Raw genomic sequence first — 10482 nt, forward strand, 5'->3', positions numbered from 1 at the left:
TATATTACTTATGAATTGCAAAGGTATTATGAATTCTAGAAATAATAACTCTAAACACACTCCATTTCATTGCATTCAATTTAGCAAACTGAGAATTAATTAAGAAGTATAAACCTAACACTTAATATCAATATATATATATATAAGAAAATCAGAAAAACATATATCTATAAATACAAAATCTAAATATATATCTACAGAATCCAAAGCAGAATTTTCACAAAATGTAGAAATTAATATTTGATCTGTAATTATATTTATGACATCCATAAATTTAATCTTAGTTCATCTCCAAGCTTGTATATTTTTATGTAATAGTAATATTGTATTTATTTGAATGTTTTTATAAATTCACCTTTAGTTCTAACATGGCGAAATTATTTCTAATGTATAAAAGGTGAATACTTGCACATTCATAACAAAAAAAGTATTGTATACTCTTTTACTAGTATAACACCATATTCATAAAAAAATAATGCAGCATAATTGTATAGAGGGAAAGTTTTTTAGTTGAGAATTCTATTGGAGATGTGAAAATAAAATAGAGAGTTTGTTAAAAAATAATGTAAATAAAGAGAAGATGATAGTTCTTTGTTGCTACTGAAAAATATATTTAATAGAGTAGGGGTTATTATATTACTGTTTTGAGAATAATGGAGAAGTTAATCACACACATTTCGTCCATTTCTCTATATTGTCTTTATTTTTAAGAAAAAAATACACATGACTTTTTAGTAATTAGTACACCATTAGAAAATATAAAAGTAATATTTAATGTTGCAAGTGATGTTGACTTTGCTCACTTAAATATATATAAAAGACAGTATGGTTAATTTATAGTTAAAATGTATGAAGCTGCAAAAGTAAACTAAAATGTGCAAATATGCAAAATAATAATTTATATTAGTTTATGGTACAAATTGTCCAAAAAATATTACACATAATTACTTAATATATGTTTACATCTACATCAACTTTTTGTATAGGAAAGAGAACTATCGATATGAGAAATTTTGATGCAAAGACTATAAAAAATTAATTAAGGTTACTCCAAAGATCATACATAAACCACTGTCTCAAAAAAAAATTTACTAAATTATTTTTAGGTCAGAGACTTATTTAAATTCTTATTTACTGACATGATTCTTACATAATAGCAACTATATTATTTTAATAAATAATTTAAAAAGCTATAATTAAATAATAGTATGTTTGCAAATGATAACATATTGTAAATAATTTTTAAAACCTTAGCTTATGCTAAGTTTTTGTTTTGTCATTTTTCTTTTTTTTCTAACTAAAAGATATGTTTTCTCTAAGACCTATATTTATCATCACTAATCCACTATTACCATCACCTTTCAGCTCTACTAACATCCATAATTATTATTACCACACCATCTCAACAACCACCATCACCACAAATGTACCACCCCAACATCACAACCACCATTTTACCTATCTACTTTCTCATTTTATTCTCACAAAAACTATCACTACTCTTTATCACTTACCATGACTAGTACTAATTTTCACTTTCAACATGCACCCATCGCCAACTTTACCTGCACATCACCATCACTATTTTTATCAAGGCCACATTTGTCACTACCTCCACTTTTATATCGACTATTATTATCTTTATTACTATTTCATTGCTACAATTCTCATTACCTTCATCACTTCTAACACCTTCACTATCACTCTACCATCATAGTTATTATTTTTACAATCACCCAATCACCATTATTATCAACAGCTTCATAATCACCATATAATAACCACTTATACTACCCCACCAATATCATCACTATCATTGCCACTATCTTTACTTCTAACTCCACTCCACCATTATTTATATTATCAATTCGTTACAATTACTATATTTCTTATCAAATTACCACCACCTCACCACATTTATTACTATCACTATCACTATCACCACCATCACCACTATCACATTCACCCAAGCACTATCTCCAACACTCGCTTTTGATACTATCACCTTAGATACTACCCAAGTATTAACATCACCACCACATATCATCATCACCACCACATATCATCATCATCGCAGCGATAATCACTACCATAACCACTACTCTATTATCTTTATCACTACTATCATTTTTACCTTCAACCAAGCATCATCATCACTATGATCCTAATATTTATTACTATTCTAATACATTGCATCACTATTACTTTCACTATAACTACCACCTTCACTATCACCACTACTATTGATGCTTACTTATTAAAAATTAATGTACATATTTTAAAGTAACAATACATACAAATTGAATAAGTGATGCACATTAAAAATAAAACTTTAACAAATGTCAATATTCTACCAAAATTTATGTCAATTAAAAATCAAGTTAATGCACACTTATGAAAATTTGATGCATATTTTTTAAATTAACAATGCACACATATTCAATAAGTGATGCATATTATAAATTTAATTTTAATAGTCACTAGCATTTTATCAAACAAGTCAATGTATATTTATAAAAAAATAATGCACATAGATTGAGCTAACAATGTATACAAATTGATTAAGTGATACACTTAGAAATAAATTTAAAAAAATTATACTTTCACCCTTATTGTTTGACTTAATATCACAAAAGCCTCATGCATTTTCAACTTAAACACTTAACCCTCATAAAATTTTAACTAAAGTATAACTGTTATTTTGTTATCATATTTGACTAAGTGAGAGGTTGAATTTGAAAATCCTCAATAGAGACAAAGTTATAAATGATTGGATAAACTTTTCAACACATCTAAAATAATACTAATTATATATATATATATATATATATGTGTGTGTGATTTTGTTATATCTTTGCCATGTAAAATTTGATCAATATTAATTTATATGTATTAAAGGATTATCCAAACCTTTGTAATTTTGTTTGTAACAAGGATCTTCAAATTTAACATCTGATTTAGTCAAATATAATGAAAAATATAAGAGTACATTTTCATCAATACCACATGGGATTTTAAGTAGAAAGTACATAGAATTTTATAAAATTGAGCCATACTAAGGGAGCTAAAGTTTAATCTGATAAAATTTTAGGATGCTAATATTTTACCAAAATTTATGTTTAGTAACATAAAATTGATGCACATTTATAAAAAAATTGATAGACATATCTTAAATAAATAATGCATACATATTCAATAAATGATGCACATTAGAAATAAAATTTTGATAAATACTAACCTTCAATCAAAACTTGTATCTGTATAAAATTAAGTTGATACATACTTACAAAAAGTTGATACACAAAGTTTTAAAAAAATGATGCATATATATTAAATAAGTGATGTATATACATTAAAAATAAAATTTTAATAAATTTTTTTGTGGTATATTCTATGAAAACACCACTATAAGTTAACTTTTTTTATGGGGGGTTATATCAAATGACAGGATAAAAATCATCCTTATAGATAACTTATGGCAATTCTATCAAATGCCAGCATAAAACTCACCACAGAAGACTTATTGTAGCATATTTAGCAAATGAAAAACACCATAATATGCTAATATTTTTATAGTGCTAGTCTTCTATCATACAAGTCGTTGCACACTTACGATAAATTAATATATGTGTTTTGAACTAATAATCTACACAAATGGTATAAGTTATATATTAGAAATAAATTTTGATAATAACAAGCTTTCTATTAAACTTTAAATCTTATATAAAATTAAATTAATATATATTTATGAAAAATAGATCCGCATTCTTTGAAATAACAATACACCCAAATGAATAAGTGATGTAATAGAGTTTAGTCTTTTATCATACAAATCAATTCATATTTACAAAAAAGAATTGATGTATATATGTTTACCTAACGATATACACAAATTGAATAATGGCGCTTATTAGGAATAACTTTTTTATAATTTTATTAGTTTTTAATTTTATTAGTAACTTATAAAATAGTTAAATAGAAGTTTTATTAAACTTTTATAGTATTTTAGTAGGTACTGTAATCTATAAATATTTATATAATAGATTCTCTTAATTATATAAGTTCACACTTTTGGCATTGCAATTATTCTTCAACAATAGTGGTTAGAGTGGTGGTGTAGTGCTAGTGGTGAAGGTGATAGTCATGGTGGTTGGGTGATAGTGGTGGTGATGAAAGTAATAGTAGGTTAGTGACGGTAATGATATTAGTGGTGTTGATGTTGATAGTAATAGAGTGGTGATTATGATAGTGGTAGCGGCTACAACGATAGTGATTGATGGTGGTCAAAGCAAATGGTGGTTATAGGTGTGACGATGGTGCTTAGGTAGTGACTAAGGTGATAATAAAAATGGTGGTGAGAGTGCTTGTGTGAAGGTGATAGTAGTGATGGTAGTGATAGTGATGTTAGTGTTAGCATCAATAGTGATACTTAGGTAGTGGTGGTCATTGTAGTGAGTGATAGTGATGGTGCTGCTTAGATGTTGCTTAAAATATTACTAGTAGTGAGTATTGGTGAAAGTGATAATGTTGGTTGTGGTGTTTAGTTAAAGATAATAATAATGGTGATAATTGTAGAAGTAAAATGGTGGAACTGGCAACGGGATGGTGGTGGTAGAATGATCACACTGATAGTGGTTTGGTGGTGAAAGATGTGGTAGTAATAACAAGATACACAGTTGTGGTGATGATAGGAAAAGAGAAAAAGAACAAAAGAAAGAGTGAAAAAGTACGAGAGACTTGATTTATGATATATATGTATATCATTTTATTATTTGTTAGGGGTAACACTGTAAACACTAATTTTGTCAATTTAATAGCTTTAGAGTCTAATTGCACAAATTTATAAAATAAATATAATTAAGTTACAAAATATCCATTCTTTTCTCTCTACTCTATTTAATTTACAACGAGTGAATATTGATCTTATGAAATGATTGTCAATATTGATAATCAAACGTGGCTTGTCCGATCTCAATCTGAGTATAATTTTAATTCAAAACCGAGCTCGAGCCTTTAGGGAATTGCTTGATAACATGAGAAAATTATAATAGCACATTTTATTATGAATAAAATTATTTCTTTTCACTATGAAGTTATCTCTTTTTACAATTTATAAATAGAGACTTCAATGTTTTAAAAATTAGCAAGTTACACAGGAACGTTGATATATAGATATAATTTAAGTAAACAAATATGATGCTCTATTTATAAATACTAAAAGAAGATGACTTTTTTTTTTATAATATATTAAAAGATATAAGGTATTATCTGCAATTTTCTCTAATAACAATAATGCAGATGAATTTTGAATTAAAAATTATATTAAATTTTGCTCAATCTTGATTTATAAAGCTTTACTCGGCTTATAGTTGAGTAAAATTCATGTAAGCTTTAGCTTACCAAGCATGAATTTGAGATAACTTTACATTTTTTATTATTCTGTAATTAGCACCTATCATTGAGCTATTTATAATTTACTCCTTTCTTTTTTTATATAATTTTCGCATCACATCGCTATTGTTACTTGAATTTAAGTATTTTTAACCTAGACTATGATTTACTTAGCTTTATGGTTAAAGTTACTAAAATACTTTTTAAAATGTTAGATATTTGAAGTTAAATAAAAGAGAAGAAAGAAAAAGAAAACAAGAGTATTGCTGAATTTTAAAGGGTCATTTGCATAAAAAAATATTGGATTTTATATTTTGTCATTTGCGCCCACTTTATTTTTTCATTTCACATCAAGTATTTTTCTATTTTTTCTTTCAATTTTATTAAATAGTGAAGAGAGAAGTCTGCTATGCATTTAATACAATCCAAATTTTTTTTAATAGATTGTACCAGTAATAAATATTTATCCTTACACATATACTTATGTAATACACAAAATATTTACGAATTACATAGAGAATTTAAATATTTAATAACTAATACAAGTAAATTATGAATTACATAAATTAACTATGATCTACAATACAAACTAGGAACTAAATAAACTAATAATAAAATTATAAAAATAAGTATTCACTAATTATGAAGTATGTAATAAAACTGTAAAATAAAATATATAAGTGATCAATAACTATGAATTATGTAATAAAACTAAGAAACTCGAAAAAATAGAAGTATTTGATATTTACAACTTACATAATAAAACTATAAAATAGAAAATATAAGTATTCATCGACTGTGAATTACATAATAAAACTATATATATCTTAAAAATACAACTGTTCAATATCTGTGATTTACATGATAAAACAATGATACAAAAAATAAAAGTGTTTAATAACTGCGAATTACATAATAAAATTATGAAACAAAAAAAAATACATTTGGAAATAACACTCATTAATTAGTAACAACAAATAATATTCAATAATCACGAATTAGTAATTAGCTACAAGAACAAGAAGAAATTTTTTAATTAACTACTTATGAATGAATGAGTAGAAGAAAATTTTATATTATTATGGAATATCGGTATATCTAATCGAGTGTAATATGTACGTTAATAAGTAACTTATACAGTTCTTTCTCTCATTTCATATAGGTTAAATGGGCAAGTTAAAAGAAAATTGTAAAACATGTATATCATGCAAGGAAAACTAAAAAATGTTCGACTTATAAAAATGGAAATCTAAGTGTGATTTTCATGCAAATCACCATATTTTAAAAGCTATTTAGCATCCATAATGAAGAAATTATAAAATTAATAAATCACAGGGTGTTATTTAGAATTTTTCCTAATATTATTGTGTAATATATATGATGCAATCTAGTCAGATCGGATGACATTATGGGAATATTGGAATCAATAAATTGAGTCTATTTATTTTATTTACTTATTTTTTATTTAGTTAGAGCCTTAGTAGTTTAGGATTTTATTTTAATTAGCTAAATCTAGCTCTGTAGAGTTTCTAAATAATATTCGCAGAATATTCTATAAATTCTGAATAATATCAAACTAGTTGAATAAGATTGTCAATCTCGTTCTCTATATTAATCGTCTCTACCTCCTATATGGTTTTTATATGGTTTTCATCTTTATCGCTACCACAATTGTGGACCAATTATAGCCTTCAACCATCTATCACATCTCTACCTCCTATATGGTTTTCATCTTTATCGCTACCACAATTGTAGACCAATCATAACCTTCAACCATCTATCGCATCCACAAACCACATCACCATCATCTATTGCTGAACCACCTCCATCAACTGCTCGGCCTCTAATCTATCATCACCTCCATTATATACCTAGGAATCTGTGTCTCCACCTACGGATCCCAAATCCCGGTAGACTTGAATCTCGTAGGTCTAACCATCCGACTTTTATCTACCTTTTTCGAAGATATCTCAAGATTTAGCCATCGAAACCTGTGATCTTGGATTCGTTGGAATGCTCTTTTCAAGAATGACAACATATCAAAAATAAGTAAGATCCAACGACTAGATTATCCGCAGATTCTTTCGAAAGTCATATCCTCAAACCGGATCGAATCAAGCCGGTTTGTAACAATATAATTTATTGAGTATGTAATTCGGGTTTCTAGTATCCAAGAAATATACGGTGTTCTAGAACATTGAAGCTTCCTATCGTTTAAAAAAATAGTTTATCTCATCTCTCTAAATACAACTTAAAAAAAACCTTTTAAAAAATTAATAAAAAAGAGAAAAAAAGTACAAACTTAATATTTAAATAAATTAAGAAAATGGAATTGGAATGTTAATTTTAAAAAAGAATAAATAGATAAAATTATCTAAATTTAGAGAATTTTGGCTAAGAACTGATGCAAATGCTCTTGTAATGAAATAATAAGAACATCAAACACTAGTTATAAGTTTTACAATTGCAAATAGAAATACGGGATAGTTACACTAGACCTTATATCTATTACTTATTTTTATATAAAGCATTATTTATTTTTAATAATATATCGACCCAATAATATATGGACCGTTTTAATTATATAAAATATCAGTAATGCTCATTTTGTCGGTTATGCATTAGATTTTTTATATTAATGTGATTATTACGAAATCAATTTTACGCTTTGTAAGGACCATTGTACCCTTAAATTTTAGATGAAAGAACAAAAGTTAATTGTAAGATTAACATTTCACAATATTTGTTAACGCTGAGAAAAGTGTCACAAAATGTAAATTAAGAGAATTATAATTCCGGGTCCAGTATAGTTAATTAAAGTTTGTGTCAGTGACTTGGACTTGCATCTACTTTCTTTAATATTGGCCCGCATGGATCTTGAAAAGACAATGAATCAATTTGATAAAGCCTATCAAGATTGAGGGGAATCTTTTAATAAATCATAGTGGCTGGTTCAAACACCCATATCCTGAAGCACACCTAAGGATATGCACAAATAGGTGAGTTTCAAACTTATTCGCCTCACTAGATTATTTTCGTCTAGGTGGATGCCACACAAGGTAATATGTACATGCGTAAAAAAAAAAAAAATCAATTTTCCAATATGCAATTCTCTGAATTATTCACCCAATGGATTAACAATTTATTTTTATAATTTCCTAATTTATTATGTGTATAAAAAATCTCTCACAGAGTTGCGCCATATTTAATGAATGAAATAGCTATCATAGATAGCCATTTTCTTTTATATTTGTAAATAAAGATCGCGGTCATAGAGAACCATATATATATATATACATATATCTACGAGACAATAATGTACATTAGTATTTACCTACTTGAATAAATAAATAAATTTTAACCCGCCTCTTCAGGTACAATATTTGGTACATTCCGAGACATCTTTAGCATTATTCAATCACAAATAAAAAGTTGGGGAGATGGAAGGCCATGCTTTTGTTGATTTAGTTTATCTTCATGCATTGCGTATTGTAGTGATTATAAGCTAGTTGGTGGATATGTTTGGTATGATGTAACCTATCATTTGTCTGAGAGAGGTGAAATTATAGATGCATGCAGCTCTTTTAACTTTGCCAAAGAACTGATGCAATATTATTTGACAATGAAAAATAATGAAAAGCATTGGGCCCTTCCTTTAACGACTTCATTAAATCAAATATTTCCTCTCTTATTTTTGAAAGGTAAATTAATTTACACAAAGTGCCTCAGTTGAAGTGTCCAAGGTGTCCACTATCTCAAACTATAATTGATATTTTTTATATCTTTGCTAATCGGTTTGCTAGTAGATTAACTTCTCTATAAATATTTTTAAATTTAGATATGCTAGAATTTTTTTATTTCTATCGTGTCATTTTAAAAAATATAATTTTTAAACGAATGTTTTGGACAAAGCATTTTTTATGATTATAATTACTTTAACTAATTGTTAGTCAATTACCTTGCATCCATTTATCTTCATATTTAACTTTCCTAATTATCTTTTAATGATAGTTTCTTTTTCACACGTTGAACTATCACTAATTTCTACAATGACCTCTTAAAATGGGTCCCATGGTATATCATAGCTTTAATTTATGCTCCTCTTCGACTGACTAGATGTTTTTCCATACTTTTTGTGGTCTCATGTAATATAATGTGATTTAGATAGTTAACGTAAGGATATTTTGTAATGCCCGCGCTCAGTAGGCATGTGCACGCCTATGCACTCACACTCGGCACGCGCGGCGCATGTGATAGGACGGGTGGGGCTCATTATCTACAAATGTACCTGTACTTACATAATTCATCTCATAGTAAATCATACTATTACCTAAATAAATATGTTAACATATCAATATCCAAATTTCCAATAATTAAGTTGGATCACTACATAATTTGGTAGAACCTATGCAAACCATGACAAACCATCAAGATACATCAAATACAATAACTCAATACCGTCTAACCTAGAGATCATTTCCCATTATACAAAAATACAGTCTAATATAATGGAATACAAAAAGAAATATCGGTACAACCCAATTTCTAAATAAGCTACCTTCTATAAATCTCCTAAACCCATTTTTCAACTAGGTTAAAATAAAGAAGAACCACTCAAATTAGACCGTCTTTGGCAAGTGTTCCCTGAACTCTTTTTTTTAACATAATAACCCCCCTAAACTTTTATTTTTAGTACATAATGACTCCCCTAATAGAAGAGCTCAAGTGAGGTATTCTGATAGTTTAGGGGGTCATTATGTACCAAAAAAGTTCAAATATCATTATGAAAAAAATGTGATAGTTCAGGGGATGAAAAATGAAATTATCCCTTTTAATAATCAAACGAAATCTTTATATCATGATTCTTCCAAAGATTCTTTTGAAGACATGACAATTAGGAAATCCAAAAGATCATAAACAAATATTGGTCATAATTTTATGACATATCTTGTGGAAAATATTTTTAATCCTTTTAGATTTGATGAAGTAATGAAATCAAGAGATGTAATTTCTAAAAGGAAGCTATTAATGATGAAATGGAGTCCATTTGTCTAATAATATATGGATTTTTGTAGATGTACCTTCGATTCC

Source organism: Typha latifolia, chromosome 8, assembly GCF_019914945.1.
Source record: "Typha latifolia isolate L0001 chromosome 8, TyphaL0001v2, whole genome shotgun sequence".
NCBI classification, from domain to species: Eukaryota; Viridiplantae; Streptophyta; class Magnoliopsida; order Poales; family Typhaceae; genus Typha; species Typha latifolia.